The following is an 18,575-nucleotide window of genomic DNA, read 5'->3' as shown; positions in this document are numbered from 1 at the left end:
GCACCACCCTAGGCCATGTGGAGCACAGCCAGTAGACCAGGAAAACGATTATTACCCCTCAGCAATTTATCACAGTACTTGCTAGTTGGCATCCAGAGAAGCGCATCCTATTTTGCCACCTCCTCCACTACAAGAAAGCCATTGATAAACTGGACTATGCTCATTGGAGAGCCACCAAGATGGTCAGGGGTCAGAGCACATACCCTGTGACACACAATGAACATTTAAATTGAAACAAGAAAGGTTGTGACTGGATATAGGGTAATTTCTTTTCACCCTAAGGGCCAGTCAAGCACTGGAACAGGTTGCCCAGACAGGTTATGCAGACTCCATCCTTGGACGTTTTCAAGCCCAGACAGGGTAAAGACCGACTTACAGCCTATCCTGCTTTGAGCAGGGAGTTGGCCTCTTGAAGCCCATTCTAACCTGAACCATTACATGATTCTATGATAATTGCTAAATTTGAAACTGATCTACACAATCAGTCTCAAGATCTAAAGATTTAAATTGTAACAGGCATCAGAAAAGCATTTCTATGTAAATATTATTGCCATTCATTCACTTAAGTGGGAAGAAATCTTTTCACTAGAATTTTTACTAAAAACCACTTTGCACTATGGTTTTGGATTGTCTACTGACTTGAACAATGCTTGAAATGGCCTCATGTATAATCCATCAAATAACATCACAAATGCGCAAGCCATCATAGGCCCCCAGAGACTAGTTAGACTTTTGTAAGCATTGAGCTGTGTACCTTAGACATTTTGATTAAGACACTAAAAAGATACAAAAAGAAAAGTGCTCCTAGTCTTTCAATCACAAGGATGTTAAAAAATATCTGTAAGTGTTGGAGGCTTGTTTTTGATGACGATATTTCATCATCATCTTGTGTATTAGTACTTCACAGAACAGAAATACTTAGAACAGAAATGCTTATTCACTGCATCTGCCTTTTTGTAAAAGACAGATATTTCCTTAGAAGGTTGGGTTTTTTTCAGGTGATTTTTTAATGGTGAAAGACAATGCTGTGTCTTTGAAAATACCCAGCCAAACCAGCTTAACAGACTTTTTTTGTTCTTCTCTGGGTTTTGGGTTTATTTGTTTTTTTCTTTCTTTTTTTTTCCCCCAAGACATCTTTTCAATAAACTGTGACTTCACTTTACAGGAGGAAACTGTAGCTTCTGGAAAAGGAGCAAAAGGTTATTTGTACTTTTCTAGCTATGTACCTGGTCTTCAGTTACATTCAGTCCACCAGGTGAAATCCGTACTAAACAGGCATTCTGGGAAATGTAAATCCTGACAGAAACAGGAAGCATATATATAAATAAAATGTCTAAATTATCTTTATTAACCTTAGCCTGTACTTCAATCTTCTATCTTCATAGCAATTACTAGAATTAATTTACCTTAATAACTCAAAGTACCCTTTAGTGCCTTGACACATTCTTTTGTCTCCAACAAGTTAGAAAGAAAAGTTTGATTAGAACCTGTCAAAACATTACTTAATAAAATAGTACAGCAAGGCTTGATTTACGAAATGGCATTTATTATAAATTAGCTCTGCATCTGTACAATATAAATGAATTTGCAGACCTAGGGTGACACCAAGGTCCATGAAATTAGACATCTTTATACCAGAGATATAATTACACAGAACATAAACTTGTGGCAAGACAAAACAAAACTCTCAAGAACAAAAAGAAGACTGGAGAAAAAAAAAAAGGATTTTACTTATTCTTTTGCCAACAGAAGTTCAAACACATAAAGGAATCTAGCAGAAGAGAAAGTCAGGCTGTTGAAGCAGTGGAACAACAGAGGCCTCAAAACATATTTAATCTAACCTGATACATCACTTACATCCAGACAACCTTTTGTCCTCGTTAACCTGCTCATGCAATTCTCCCTGAAAAAAAGTAGTCAGCCACTCTCGGCAGCAACCCAAAAGCACTACCACATGCATATATGTATGCACTCACACAAGGTTTCTTTATCTTTAGTCTTTCTTTATCTTTCAGATGTGAAATCAGAACATTTTCCTGAATTATGGCTTTCTTAACTAGTTAAGGCAGTTTTTGTGGGTTCTGAGAACCACTTTAACTGAAAAACAGTGAGAAACACATTATTCATGTTTTACTATGGTAGATGGCTACTCTTAGAATGATTGGCTTTATTTTTAATTAATTCCAGGGGTGTGTTGTTTTTTTGTTGGTTTTGCAGGTTTTTTTTTAAGATCCTAATGAATGCTTTGGTACCTCTTCAGTTTTAGATATTTGCACCATAGCTGCAATCAATTCAGTGAAAAATAGCTGTCTCAAGTTGGTTACAATATTACAGAGAAGCTACATTTAAATATATTTATTTAGGAAAAAAACTCCACACCAAAAAAACCCCTGACAATTACTAAGTTTAGCCTTGACCTTCACTGACACCCAAGAAACCTAACATATATTTCTCCATCTTAAATAAGCAACATACTTCTTTGTTTTCAATTCTTCTTCAGACGTTTGTTTGTTCGTATTGGTTTTTTCTCTCTTGTCCAAAACATGTGCTGGAAGGATCTTGCAAGTGCCTGAAACACTGTTCCCATTCTTCCTTTCTGTCTCTCAAGCACTCACCCTGACATTACAGTGAACACTACTTGCTTTCCCACGTGCTGTGTAAAAATTTAAAGTGATTTGTATCTCTCTCTAAATTATTTGATAGAGACTTAAGAATTTGACATTCATATTGGTGCTACATAGAAAACGGGCCCTAAACAATTACTCTGTTTCTCTCAGTGATCAGTATAACACATGTCAGTGGAAAATGGAAAAGAGCATGAAGTAAATATTTTAGGAAAAACATTCCTGTAGAAAAAGCTTTCTGTAACTAAAAAACTGGCACCTGACACCTGGAACGCATCATGACTGAATACAGGAACTTCAAAGGACAGATGAACGACCACAAGATACAATTCTTCTATTCCTATAATTTATTTTATTTTCCCCTTGAAAATAAATGTTACTAAAACAGATTTTTAAGATGTGCATTTTTCCATGAAATCATTCTTCAAAAATAGATACATTCAAGTTGGAGCTTAGAATAGCTTTACTTGGAAGAAAACATTAAATTATGAAAATTCTGCACACATTTATGATACATGCTATCCAAGGAATTCAAAGTACTTTAAAATATCTCTTTGAAGTTAGAATCTGAATGTAAAGTTTAAAAGTCAGAATTTACTTCTGAAATATTTACACTGATATTTCCAGTGAAATTATTTAAATAACTCCCCAATATGTGCTTATTTAAAATTCATTTATTCTTCTTAAAATCATTACAAGTAAGCACATATTAGCACTTAGAGGAAAATACTACTCACAACAGTATTGCAAAGTTCAGTACTTTAAAAAATATCCACTAAATCAATCTAGATTTTCCTTATTCTTTAAACATTTATTAGTTTTATGTGCAGGTCAGATATTTCAAAACTATACAAAGTATATTTTATATTAAAAATTCAAGCTATTGATAAAAACAAGTGAAATTAATGTTATACTTGGAAATGAATCCTCCCCCACCCTGAAACAGAGTTGATTCTATTAAAAGTGATAAATGAAATGGAAATTAAAATTTTAATGAGGTGCTTGTTAATCCATTTGTTCACATCTAATTTGAACTTGGTTAAATTGCTACTTATTATGAATACTATAGATATGATTCCTTCTAAATCTCAAGGGCAAACAAAATGTTAGAGGACTGCTTGTCCCAAGATAGGTCCACAGTATATTATCCAAGCTTCTGAAATTAAGCACTGGAGCTATTTCCTGTGATACATTTCATTTAAGAAAATTAATGACATTTTAAAGCAGTTGGTTAAGTCCTTTGACATGGTAATTGTCCATACCAGAACAATAGAAGAAATATAACCAAAAGGAGACTGCCTACCTGCCATTGATCATTTCCAAGACTGGAGGGCTTATTTGTACCTATTGCAATTCCCAAGGACTTTATCAAGCCCTATCATTTCTCTTAGTAGGATTTGGGGTCATTTTATCTTATTTATTTCTACTTGATGTGTGTAGAAGAATTTGGTACAGACACATATCAATGATTTTTTCTGCTTGACTTTAACAAGTAGTCGAAAAATATAACCTCACCTAGAAGACAGCACTGGAATTACAATAGAGATAGCATAGCTCTGGACGTGATTTTTACAAAAGAACAAAATACAGAGCAATTGCAGTAATGAATAATGTACAATTTTATAATAATTCCATAAAAATTTGTATATTAAAAGGAAAATGTGTAGGACTATGAACAAAGAAATGCTACAATCAAGGTTGCATAGACAAGTCCCAAAATGGGTCCCTTCGACTTATGTATTATAATACCTCCTTTATTTAAATGGTCACATATGATTTTTCAAATAGGTCAATGTGTTTATTTTTAACCCACAACCTTTAATTCATTTAAAACAAGTAGCACTTTGCAATATTTCATTCAACATTGCAACTTTGTGTTTGTCTTATTGTCAGGATGTTAACAATAACAGAACATTTACATTTCTTAACTTTAGTGCAAGTCAGCTGAGTTCAAGTCATAGAGTTTGGAAGTTTTGCTTCATATATGATAAACTCTCACTGGACTGTATTTTAACATTACTAACATCATTTGCTACACTTCTGAGAATCTCATCATATAACACACTATGTCCGTAATATGGTTCAATAAATTGCTATCTTAAAAAATAGCTATGTTTCTTGACATGAGAGTCCATTTTTTTAAGGCTTTCCTGAAGTTTCTTTTTTTTTCTGAAGAGTTTATGTCCAGCTAAGTTCATGGACAGTCTATGTAGCTTGTTCTGGTGACCATGTAATATTTAACCTAAAAAGGCTTTTTCCTTTCTTGGCACTTTCACCAGTATATGTTATCAGAAGATAAAATTTTAGGAACCACCTACTTATTAATACAGAAATAATTCACCAAATTATCAAAAACAAAACTCACCAAAGAACAATCCTTAGTGAATTCTACTAATGATGTACTTACAGTCTGATAGTTGACCTTTCAGCATAACTTGTCTTGCTTTACTACATCTTTAGCCACCTTAAATTCCTTTCTGTTCTCTCTACTTCATATTTTCCCAACTGTATCCTCTAAAACTTAACCAGAATTCTAAATTATCTTATGTATGTCTCTTGTGCCACAATCTAGGAAAAGGAAAAGATATAGAGGAAGGATCCTTTTAGATGAAATCTAGAAGCAAGGTTTGGCACATATTGCCCTCATTTTACTACCTCTTCTGAGCAATAGGATTTGATTTTTCCTCTTCCCAGTATGGTTTGTATTTAATTCCCAATCTAAAATAATCTAAATAAAATACATTAGGAATAAAGCTTAAAATTGCAAGGAAAGACACTGTTTTGATAATCAGCAAACCTCAGTTAAATAAATGCAGTTTAATTTTGGGGCACCCACTTAGATAAGAAAGAAAAACACATTGACAAAACAGTAGCTATTTAATAGTACTGATACTACTTTATGCGAACATGTTTCACTCTGTACTGAAATGAACTTGAAGCACTTACAAATTCATATATCCTATCTCAATGGAGGAGGGCGTAATGAACAGCTGCACGGTAATAAATCTCTAAAAGCACAACATATGTTTTGTAGGTAAGCATCTGTTTACACAGTTACAACCTTACTCTGTCCATTCCTCAGGTACCCTCTTCTCTTATAAAAGTTGTTCTTTGTGACTTCCAAAGAATGTGAATGCACATCTACTATGAGAGTAAATCTGGATACTTGTCATGAAGGAGAATTCCCTCAAATTGACTTAGGATCATATTAATTTTTGCTTTGTTCCAGTTTTCTTGCAACAAATGCTAATGTACAGATTGAAGGGAGAAGGGATACCAAAGAAAGGAAGAACAGAGCACTGGAGTGCACTGTCATATCCCCCAAGCCCCTGCCTCTATGATACGAAAAAACATTTCTGGAAATATTTATATGTTGAATAAATAGCTTAGTCTAACTTTCTTTACCTATTTTGATACATACAATTTATACAATTCAATTCCCTATATTAGATAAAAAATGTTACACAGATTAACAGATTTCTCACGGAACCTATTGACACAAATCCCCTTCTCTGTCATACTGCCCTGAATATATGAAAATGTATTTTCTTTTCCAGAAAGCATTTTAAAAAATCCAGCTGGAATCCAACTCAAAGCAAGTTCATACATGATCAGGGAGAGTCAAGGGTTAAGCAGGGAGTAGCCAACTGCTGAGTCCCGTGCTCAGAGGACTTTGAACTAAGCAACTGCACACCTGCACATTCAAAATTGCCCATCTGGAAAGTAGATCATCACACGAGAAAAAAGGCAGGTGGACTAAGGGGCACACATAGGGTTGGAAGTTTTACCTATGAAGAGTAATTTTTCATGACTGCTGAGGTTTTTGTTGTGGTTTTCTTAACTTTTTTTTGAGGATTGCACTATACTGGAGGCAGCTTCAGTGAATAAAATATGTATGTTCTAACATTGTGTTAACAACTACAGCATACCAAGTATAAGCAAAAGTTTCAAAGCCAAGCTGCGCTGTTAAGTACTGGGGATGAGAAGCTGAACGTTCTTTGCAAATTTTAGACTCAAAGAGGACAAGCTCAGGATTTCCATTAAATTACAGACAGACTGCTAGAGACAGCCAAACACCTGCAGTGGAGTAAATCAGTGGGATTGAGAAGAAGCCTCTAAGAGCAGTCAGTCATGGGTAGAAAAATCTTCTGTCTAATGTTGTAGTTCAGTATATTGAAGAGTAATATTCTCCTAGAACAAGATTTAAGTGGCAAGTCTGAATTCAGTTGACATCCTACCTTCCCCCAGGTTTGAGTCCCACTGCCTGCATTTCTACACAAATATGCACACAGCAGTCAATCTGCAAATGCACAATAAATTCACTGAGTCCTGACAACATTTGATTTATAAAGTTCAACTGTACTCTGTGTGCACAGTAAATATCTAATCCCTTCCCATAACTGAGGAGTAAACAACAAAGAAATAGGTAAGGGCAGACTGCCTTCCTCAAAGTAATTCATTCAGCCCACAGCTAGTTTTTGGCTGACATCTTTTTTGACAACATATCAAACTTCAGCAACTGATGCAAGGTAGATGAATAACACTGGTGGCAGCAGCTAACCCTTTCCATCACTCCTGCAAGTAGCCAATCCCATTGTGCTTCACAGAAGATAATAACTAAAGGCAAACCACAGAGCAATCCAACTGTGTGGGCAGGTTGGATGCAAATGAATCCTGAAGGTGAAGGACCATGATACAGGTGGAGCATTTGCCTTTCTTTGTTCTTGATTTTTTTGAGCACTTCTGACCAAATATCATCTTTTGGGTTTATATTCTTGCATTAGCTTTAGAGCAGAAACCTGATCCATGACCACAAATTATTTGATAATAACCCACACCAATAATCTATTGTTTGTTATTGCTAAGAAGAGCTCTCCCTTGCTGCTGATCTGGGAAGGGGGGAATTACTTCAGTACTACCAAAGAGATAAGCTTATTAGCACTATCACTTCTCAGTCCTATGCTATGTAATGCTTCCTATCACTCCAGTGAGGCTCTCTTGAAAGGATATCGTCTTTCACAGGTGGTAGGGAAGTGCTGGTGCACTTTAATCTGGCTGCATTTATATTGGAAATCCCTACAAACAATGTGGAAGTGTTTTAACTAAGAAAGAACAATTACAGTTCACCATAGGTCAAAAGGCCACATATTATAGGTGTTCAATATTATTATTCATTTAATCCTTTTCAAATCCAGTAAACATCATTGAAGAAAATGATAAATATTTATGCTTTCAACAGTGAAAGGTAAATTTTTTTTTCTGCTTTTCATCTCTCAATATTAATGCATACTCAAAAGGAATTTATTTTATTTAAAAAAAAAACAAAACTCAGCAGAAATTGAAACTTGCAGAGAAATTACTCTACAGATTCCTTCACCAAACCACATTAAAATAACTATTTTAACCTTTACAGCAACCACCAGCCATCAACAACTTCAGTAACAGTAAGCAAAATCTGTCAAAACACTGTATATTAATCACTTTCTAAGCTACACATGCTTATGTATCCTAAGTCATCATTACTGAAAATCCTAGCAGTCTCTGTAAACATAAGAAATTCTAGTTTCATTTTCATGTTCATCCTCTGAAAATTAGACTTATCAAATTCCATCTTTGGAAAAAGATACCAAGATTAACAAAAATCAGCCATGAATGATGTACACAGCGTTGAAAAAGATGTGTTGCGAAAATTCTCTCAGATGAAAATGAATTCGACAGTTAGATGCAAAAGATGATCATTCAATGGGAATATATAAGAAATCTCTTTTTAGCCCATTTTCTGTTCTTAATAACAGAAATATTTAACAGCAGATCAAAACCTAAATTATGTAAATGATACCACCACATACCTGAGAATTTTGCCAGACACAGGTTATGAGGATGGAGCAGAGGGACCAGGCTCAAGTACACTTCAGCCTTCAAGGTGGGGACTGCAAGGTGCAGCCAAATTATTTGTAGATGCCAGGCTACTTCATGTACATTCATGTGGACCTTTAACACTTTCCCATTAAACTGAAAAGGTAAAAAAAAAAGAAAAAAAACAGTGAGGAGGAGTATAGACATACCCTTTAAGGATTTTCTCTCTCTTTGGCCCTCAATTCAGAGAAGGTACAAACATAAACAATATCCAAAGGGTGCTGGATGTATTAGTCAAAGGTGGGAGGAAGAGCACAAGTATGTGGGACAGTATTTTGGTATGAGTAACAATGAGTAGGTTTCCTACCTACAGATTTTAAGCACCAGATACCACAAATGGAGATTGTGTTTTTCACAGAAAAGGGTTATTTGATTTAGTCAAGGGCAGGAATCCCTCTAAGACCCCCAACAACCACAGCATCTGTGCGTAGTCAGGGACATTAACTCCACTGCTCCAAGATTTCAGATTATATTATGGAAAGCAAACGCATACAATTTTCTCAAGTCTCAATATATTTGAGAGGCAGCAGAAATACACATAATACTCTGTTTTATTTGCCATGCAATTATACATAAGTTATAATCAGCGCTTTCATCCCGTGTCTAAACAGGGCACAGCGGAGTTGCAAGGACATGGTTGAATGTAACCTACAACACAATATTTATCTAAGTGAATAATAACATGAATTCAGGGGCACCTATTGCAAGTAGAAGCTAGTTGGGTATTTTCCTCAAAATCAAAAAGGATAATCTCTGTAGGAGGGGACATACTGAGAATATATACACAAGGTAGATTAAACTGATCAAAGATGTGCTGCCTTAAAAAAACTGCAATCCTCATGTTGTAGAAGGTGTTGAGAAAGTCCTTGTGCTGCAGTAGTCATCATGTGCCCGCATGAAGAATATCAATTTCATTTTTCTGGACTTTTAACCAGATAAGCAAGCTTCTCTGTGTTACTGTGTAGAAGAGAAAGAAAGACAGCAAGCAATGCTTTAAGCTAACTGTGAAATTACACCCTTAAATTGTTTTCCTTATTGTTACAGAAAATGGTGCTGCTGATTACAGCAGGCCTGCTTCCTGCAGATGAAGGAAAAGAGACCACACATTTGACACAAATATTTTGCACTGGACATCAGTACTCTATAGTTACATGGCTGTGTTAAATTGGAAAGGGATGGAACTAGCTCAGTCCTTAAGTAAAGCACAAGAAGACATCATGAAGAATTGTAGTTCATGCAGGACCACAAATCAGGTCCATCGTGACATGGAACTTCAAGACAGAATTGCACCTGAGTGTAATTAAGGATTGTCATTATAATTAAGGTTAATAATTGTGCCCCATTAAAGAAGAACTGACAGACAGACAGGCTTTTGCAGCAAGAAAATTGCCTAGCAGTTGAAGCTGGCAGCTTGCAGCTCACTTAGAAAGAACACGTGGATGAGAGAAGTCAATGAGTCAGAACAGAAAAAGGTAAAATTGCGAAGAAAAACTGCAGCGGTTCAAAGCAGGATTGACAGACATGACTGTTGCACCTTAGAAGTCTTTTTTAAAGCCTGTAGTCTAAGAAAGTAATGCATCATACCTGTTCACAGAAACTGTTGGTGGCAAGTCAATTCACTTTTTCTTGGTACACCTCTGCAATTTCCACTTTAGAATTTAAGGGTGGCTGTTTGGGTTTTTTTATTATTATTATTTTTCAGACAAGACTCACATGACATGGACTTTTCATTTCTTTCTCCATATTCAGATGCATATTTCTGGCACATATCATGGATCAAGAAGTGGGTCTGGTTCAGATAACACATTACCCTATGACTTTCAGCTTGTGGGTGGGTTTGAGATCAAACAACTCAGTAAAATCAAGTCAATTGTGGTTGCACCAGAAATCTAAAGGAACAACATGAAGGCCTGGTCCAGAACTGTTTATATATTTAGGAATAACTGGATATATGTGTTCAACAAGACAAATCAGCACCATGATCTTTGGGAGACAAAGTAGATGAGAAAGGCATTACTGAAGCAGCTGTAGTTTGCGTTCAAATGCAGACGGTGCACGCGCACATTTGTGATAGAAGAGTAATGGCCAATTACTACCAACTGCCATTTAATTAAAAATTACAAGGTAATGGGAGGAGGACACAGATATACAAATTCTTTCCTGGGTCACTGCACCATTTTCAGTGTTAGGATACAAGGGAAATTCCACTTACAGTCAAACATACCCAGAGTACTGAACTGCAGCATGTACTTGAAAGAGAAATTACATACTTAATATTGACCAAATCACTGAAAATTAGAACATGATCAATAATCAATTTAATAATAATAATAATCTCCCTTCCAGTGGCACATAACTGAAGTACTGTGCTTGTCAACATCAAACAGAAAACTAAGTCCTTTAAACTTACTGAGTACCTTCAAACTTGCTTTCTGCACTATAACATCCCTTTTTCAAGTAACATAGGTGTTATAAGGGAATTATGGCCTGGAAGATGCAAGGTAACATCCAAGAAAATGTCTGCTTGGCTTAGGGAAAGGGTAGAAAATACCCTTTCTCCAGGAACTTGCAGCAAACCCACTCTCATTTCTGCAACTTCAGGGCATAGAAAGAAATGGACACACGCATAGACAATCAGTTACAAAGATGCCATACTGTCCTGAAAAGGTGACAGAAATATGATAACAACTAACATTTTCGACAATATATTTGGCCATGCAGCAGGAATGTTCCAGGATATTCACAGTTCAGGAGAGCTCTCACTTGTTTTTACAGTGTTGTGTTATGGACTTTTTTGATATGGATTGTGTGAGCTGGTGGCCTTATCTTCATCAGAGATGCTGAACAGAGCCACTGTGATAGCAAATGCATAAGCTATCCTGGAAAGCAGTCCAAAATAGCCAGTAAAAAGGAGTTGTCTCAATTGGTTGATGGAGCAGATAGAAAGTGCTGCCTACTGTCAGGATTTTGGAGCTCTGCTAGGCTTCTCCTATTTGCACGTATGAACAAAACCCTTCAAACTGATTACAGCTTCCAGCAGTGAAAAAAACCCACCCATGTTGTGCTGATCAAAATCCCAATGATTTTAGTCTTTCTGTTTTGACAGGATGAGCTGCTTCAAGGGCATAAATGGAGTAAAGTCTGGCTTAGGTGACTATGAAATGGAGGCCTAACTATTACAATTAACATTTGCCTCATAACAACTAACTCCTCCTTTCCTACATAAACCCAGCTGAATTTATTTTCTGGTTTGCAGGAAGGAGACAGCAGTAAATAATGTGTTCCAAATTCAGTGGCTATAAAGAGAGTTGAGAAGGCTAAGCAGACTGCATGCCAGAAATATACCCTCTGCTGTACTAGAAGCAGTATGATTGTTGGCACATATCATACTTATCATCTCCATCCAGGCAGCCACAGTTATTTAATGTCCTGTGTCACCACTTAGACTTAAGAACTCCAGAACATGGAGCTCGAGGAACACAGATGCATTCTTGGTTACCTCGTACATTTGTGTTTCATAAAAACACCATCTTATCTCTCCAGTGATGAGTTGGGCTGGGTATTGAAAGTATGCTACCCGACATGAAGGCTGAATGAACTTTTTGCATGTTTTGGTTGGGTTTTTTTTAAGGAACGTTGCATAAAAGAAGGTCGATGTAGTACCATGGTTATTTCTCATGGGATAATAATACAATGCACACTGGTAGGGCAGTTCACAAATTATGATATGCCTTTATTGGATTTGGGGTATGATCTTTGAGTAACTTTATGAATCTAATGCCCTGAATAACATGTATTGGAAAGTGCAGCCATGCTTCATGTTACATCTCCAGGCATGGTCAAATGCATCCAGTTCTGAGTTTCAAGAAAAGCTTATTACTTTTCAACTGCACTGAAAAGGCTTCCTTTTGGCTGAAAATTAGACTAAAGTCTCTAGTGTTCCCAATTAAAATAGATTAAGCTCTGCACATATGAACTGGAGAGAAACAAAATTAATGCCTGCCATTCAAACCACATATTTCACTATCTGTGTCATCATTTGTGCCTAAGTCAGAGAGAATTTCAGATAGCTAACTCACTAATACAGAATTCACAAATATCAATGACATCAAATCATCAGCATCATATGGTTAATTTAGAGTCTCTCTTGGGATATGGGTTTGGTTGCTGCAATTCTTATACATCAGCCTCTTGATTTCTGCATAGCATGTCCATTCTGTGCACAAAGAATATGAAAACAAGTTTGGTATTAGAATCCTTAATCATATGAAACTCAAACCTAAAGCAAAATGTAAACTACTTCTTTGGAAACAGAAAAACCATGAGAAACTTATGCCAAGCTGCATCAAGAAACCAATAAAGTGGCTTACATGGGGACATCTTCCTTTCAGAATAGACTAATGCACAGCTCTGGAAAACAGTTTTGCAAGAAGAACACAAAGTCCAAAACCTGGTGAAGGAGACAGACCTCCTGCCTTTTTGATTTTTAGAAGTTAAATGTCAGGATTTTCTAATTTTAACACATCAACAGAGTGGCGATAAAAGAAAAGACATTCTTTATTTGACTTCTAAGAAAAGGTTTAGAAAATCTTAAGTTGGCCTGACCACCACTCCCTAATAATACCTCACACCAAAACATCATCACCTACGGCCCTGAGATTAAGAGTCTCATGCTCTACCGACTGAGCTGGCTGGGCTCTTAATGTCACATAACAGTCAACAGTATTTCAAGAGCCACATCGCAACTAGTCAAACTGTTGATTGAGCCTAATGAATTCATCACCTGTCCAAATAATAAATGCATGTGTGAATTGGTGTCTGTACTAAGTTTAAAGATAAAACACAACTACTGTCCCTTATGAGTTACTATGCTTGACACCAGCATCACAAAAAAAAATTGTGGGAGAAGAGCTAATTATCAAGAAACACTCTGACTCCGAAATTAATGCCACAACATCAGTTTATAAGTGTCTGTAACAGTGGCAACCTACATCTGTAGGCTGTAACTGTAAAGTTTATACCTGAAGTTGTCCAGCAAAAAGTCATTTATGCATTCAGGAGTTACTTCCACATTGCTTACATATTGTTACAGAGGAATACCACTAATGTACATGCATGAACACTCAGAATAGTTAAACTATGACTACTCCTTCTTCCTTTTGTTGCACTGTCACTATGCATCTTTGAAATAACATGGAAACCCTAATCACAGGCCCATACCAATGCACCCAAAGTATTTCCTAACACTTCATCCGTCCACGAGGAAATGGTAAAAGTTCACTGTGAAGAAGTGTTCACATGAGCTGATAAGTAAGTGTAAGTAAGTGTACTGAGAAGGCCAATGGAAGTGATTAGAGAGGTGGCAATGTTGACATGGAAAGAAAAACATTTGAAAATTAAAAATACACAATTTCACTACAGATTAGGAGTCATCATAGACAGCCACTGTGATACTAATAATTACACATAATATTTATATGACTGATTTTTAGAATTAATAAAGAATTACATTGAAAAGAAAAAGAAATTACAAGGAGTAATAAAAAAAAACAAACCCACAAGTAAAGAAAACACTGCAGCTGAGTATCATGAAAAACTGCTTGGCAATGAGGTCTGCAAAGCAGTACAAAAGCATCCCAAGGGAGGTAGTGGAATCTCCATCATTTGGGATATTTAAAACCAAACTGGACAAAATGTTGGAAAATATTCTGTAGGGAATAGTCCTGAATTTGTAAGGAGACAGACTGGATGATCTAACAGGTCTTTTTCCATCTGTAACGTCAATTACTCTGTAATTGTCTCATGTCCTCAATCCACACATTAAGCAATCCTCACATAGCTCCAGTGCCAAATGGTTTGGTTCCAAAGCTCCCACTCTTTCTTTACTCATCATTTAAGACTAGCAGAGCAAATCCTACTTAGGAATGAAAATGTTCATAACAACATCAACAACAAGGAAAAGAAGTAGTTCTGAGGCCAAACCATGTAATTTCTCTCACACCAGCAGTTCTCAAGCTGTGCTAATATGTACCATTCATAGAAGGGTACCATTAGTAGAATACAGCTTCAAAATGGTATGCAGCACATCTCAATGCTTCTGCTTTTTCGTATGACTTGTATTTGTGAAATCAGCATTTGTTAAATCCTGTTGCAAACTATGAGCATCTCAGAAACTGATGAAAAATAATTCTGTAAAATTTCAACCCATTTTTCTCAAGCTGTATGTTGATGACAGTTTCTTTCAGCTACAATAATAATCTAAGCAGTATCTACTTCTGCCTTATCCTTATCACTCAATCTTAAAACTGTTTACAAGTCTTATTTACATATTGCAGGAAGCAGCAGGGAAGAGGGAGTGCATTCATTATTACAGACTTTTTCCTTAAAGTTCTTTTCTATAGCTCTGTAATCCATAGTATTACTAAAATTTGGAAGAATCAGAAAAAGCATTCTTTGATCGGGGCCAGCTATTTTGTTTTCATAATGGAGAAACAGCATCAGGTTTCACATTTACAAATCAACATCTTTCTGAGCATGAGTTTGATAAAGTTGGAGAAAGACTTTCAGACATTTCTATCCTGCACACAAAGATTTACAGCTTTGAGAAATGAGCAGAGTTGTCAGATCACAGTCACACGTTGCTGAACACCTGTGAGATTCTTGGGTTTGTCTTTTTGTTTAACAAGAGGTGGTACTTTAAACGTTCGTGTTTAAGGGCCCTGTTATTCCCACAATTGCTCGATTTTGTTGTCCATCAAAAGGAACATGCCATATTAAGAACATCCAAAAGTAAGAAATGTACTTGTTTTGAACTATATTTTATTAAATAACAGTTCAAATCTATGGATTTTGAATTGATTGATTTCAATTTCCTAAACATAAAGGCTTTATTTTGAAAAGTTTTCAAAATACTGAATTAAGTACTATAAAATCAAGTCATGATTTTATTGTTTCTTTGTAGAGCAGGTAAAATTTAAAAAATAATTGATGCTTTTTACTTTTTATAGCAATGTTAACATGCTTTTTACATTGTTTTCCACTTTGCTTCCTTTTATATTCACAGAGGGAGAATTAACCTGTTGGCATAGGCCAACTTAGATCCCTTCCTGGCATAGTGCACAGAAGTTTGCACATGGCACATATACTTCCAACTCGTTTACATAATGTAATTTACCAATGGATTTATATCACTAGAAGTTTGTCTATGGCCATGCTTATTCCAGAATAAAAATATCCATACATAGACTTATAAAGATATGCAATAGTTATAAATTTAGGATATATGTAGCCACAGTCTTTATTGTATCTGGTCTAAATTCCACATTTTTAAAACAGATACTCCCATACATCTCAAGACACTTTGTTTTCTCTGTAAGTATAAATTAATGTTACGTACTCCTCTCATACAGGGCAAAGCACCAAACAAACCCACTAATATTGTATTTTCGAAACAGTATTGCACATTTAACTAAATACCTAAAATATTCAACTTAATTACATACATATATCATTTATATCTAAGGGCAATTGATAAAAAATATTTCCTACTTCCATTTGAAAGCATAAAAAAATACTACTTTAAAAAATGTATCAAAAAGATGGGATGTGTGATGTGAAAAAATACAGAATAAAATCTCAAGTTAATACTAAAAAATTGACAAAAGAGGTACCCAGTGAGGTTATCTCTACTATCATGTTTGAAATAGAGAAACATTAGAACTGCTAAAATAAATCTTGCGATTGTCCTAAAAGAAAAGCAATACAGGTAGAAAAGCTTTTACTATTTGCACAAAACAACAAGAAGTTTACTAAACCAAACTGCTATAAAAATACCAAATAAACTAAAACTAAATAAAAATTAAAATCCAAAATGACAGAATTTATCTTTTCTATATTACCACCTTTGAAGGGTAAATGAAAGCAAAATAACTGGGATGTTATATTGTTTTTTAACAGTACTTATTCCCAGTTACTTCATGCTGTTAATTATGTGTGCCAGGAATCATTCCAAGAGAAGCACCATGTAATATGGCAATGATGGCTTACAAAAGATAAGTAAACAAACAAAAAAAAATTTAACTACTAACAACATACGGCAACATGCAGCAGAAACTCTGTGGCTTTGCATGCATAAGATTAAGTACTTCTTGAAAATTGTTTATCTTGGTTTTAGCATATTGGGAAGAACAACAAATGTCAACATTTTAAACATAGAAATTATAATAAATACACTAGCCATGCCTGGTTTTTACACTAAAGAATAAAAATACCATGCTGCATCCACTCTTGATTTTGCTTCATAGAAAGAAGCACAATCTTGGACTATCTCATTGATACACCTTGAATTCCAAGTGTAAATCACAAAAATAGTGTATCCATATAAGATGATGAATATGTGTATGTTACTTACATATGTATAAGTTAACTGGCAAATTCAAAATGTATTTTAAAGTTTAAATTAAGATTTAACCTTGAGTATTCATGCTATTTGACCTTTAAATGGAGGGACCTAAAAGAAGTTTTTATTTTTGGAATTTTTTTTTTACTTTTTTACATTTTAAATTTTTCCAGACTTCGGGGTTAAAACAGGCAAACTGTTTGTTTATGTCGTGCATTATCCTCCTAAATCCATTACCAACACCTTCCACCCCCACCCCCACCATTACAATACATTAGTGGCAAAAAGCATAAACAGCTAATAGTAGAAGTGCATCTTGTCACTGTGTGGAGAAAGTATTAAGCAGCACCAAAGGCAAGCACTGGATATCACTAAGTAAACAGTAAATTAAGAACAAGCAAAAAAGAAATACAAAGAAATACCTCTTGACATCAAAATATGAGTCACCTCTCAGATCTAACTTTAAACTTACCCAGATCAACACATGTATGCAAGGGCATTAGCTTTAGAGGAGTTTTAGCTGTCCCCATCAGCTGGCAAAGCTATCTCCTACAGCTCTAGAAAATGGTCCCAGGGTAGAAACATCAGATGTGGCCGAGTGATACGCTACTTGTCAGCTCAGCTAGAATTTACACAACACAGAGCTAGAGCTAAAGAAAACTCCAATAAATTATATGGCACCTGGATAGCATACTCTATCTAGTAACTCATAAGCATGATAAAATTTGTTTCAGATGAAGAACAATTTGCCTGTGCATGATATTTCAGTTACTTTTTAGATTCCTGGGTTTTTAGCCATTAATTTTGGAAGTTTCATTTGAGGAAATCACATTACGATTAAATGTAGAGGTAAGCATTACTACCTTCATGCAAATGCAAGCCAAGACCTTCGTTTGTTTGTTTGTTTTTTCAGAAGACTCTTCTAAAACCACCCGTTATCCCTTATTCACATTCTGCTTTATGCATAAGTATACATGGTTGAGAAGCTGCAAGACCTGGCTGACTATCAACTCTTGCCGCCTCTGAGAGGAGGAAGCAGTTGTTTGAAAAGATGCTGGTGCTCGCAGCTGACAGCTGCTTCCTTTTCGAGGGCTCGGATGGCTGCCTCTAATCTCTACTGCCACTGACTTCCATCTTAGGAGAATGAAGGCACCTCCCAAGGAGGACAGGAGCATTTCTCTCTTTCTCAGCATAGAAGAATGACATAGGATGAAGATGAAGCACTGTTCAATGATGCCAATACTTAGCACCAACCTCTTTTCCCTTACTTCACACTCCCATCCTTCCTACCTGTTGTTGCACTGTGAACTGACAGGCCAGGTTTCCCATCTTTCAGTAAGGTGGTCATTTTTGTATACCTATCCACAGGAAACAAGGCAAAGGTTTCACCATACCATGCGAATGCCCTAATAAAAGCAGACATGCTCAGGCTGTAAATGAAGGATGGAGCGAGTGACTTCTTTCCATCTGCAGCCCGGGTACTTTGCTGTATTATTAGAGAAGGATATACTGAAGGGGCTAAAGAGGTGCTGGAGTGGTCACCTTACATTCACAATCAAATCTTTTCCCACTAAAAAGATAAAACAGGTATGGTTAACTATACTGGTAGTCTATACATCTACCAATTGCACACAAGT

The 18,575-nt window shown here is 35.8% G+C and overlaps 1 long non-coding RNA gene across 3 annotated transcripts in view; it reads right to left on the bottom strand.

The window, feature by feature from the left end:
• The window catches only part of LOC138684780 (uncharacterized), an 87,384-nt gene that overhangs the window by 54,998 nt on the left and 13,811 nt on the right, over positions 1-18,575 (bottom strand). Inside the window, exon 2 of one of the 3 annotated variants that reach the window (XR_011324055.1) lies at positions 8,474-8,636. This is a non-coding gene — a long non-coding RNA (uncharacterized lncRNA). Of the gene's footprint in view, positions 1-8,473; positions 11,952-18,575 lie in introns of those variants that run through there. The other 2 variants (XR_011324056.1, XR_011324054.1) reach the window with 2 other exon arrangements.

Source organism: Haliaeetus albicilla, chromosome 3 (genome assembly GCF_947461875.1).
Source record: "Haliaeetus albicilla chromosome 3, bHalAlb1.1, whole genome shotgun sequence".
Lineage (NCBI taxonomy): Eukaryota > Metazoa > Chordata > Aves > Accipitriformes > Accipitridae > Haliaeetus > Haliaeetus albicilla.
The sequence above is the reverse complement of the archived record's forward strand: the minus strand, read 5'-3'. Positions and strand labels throughout refer to the sequence as shown.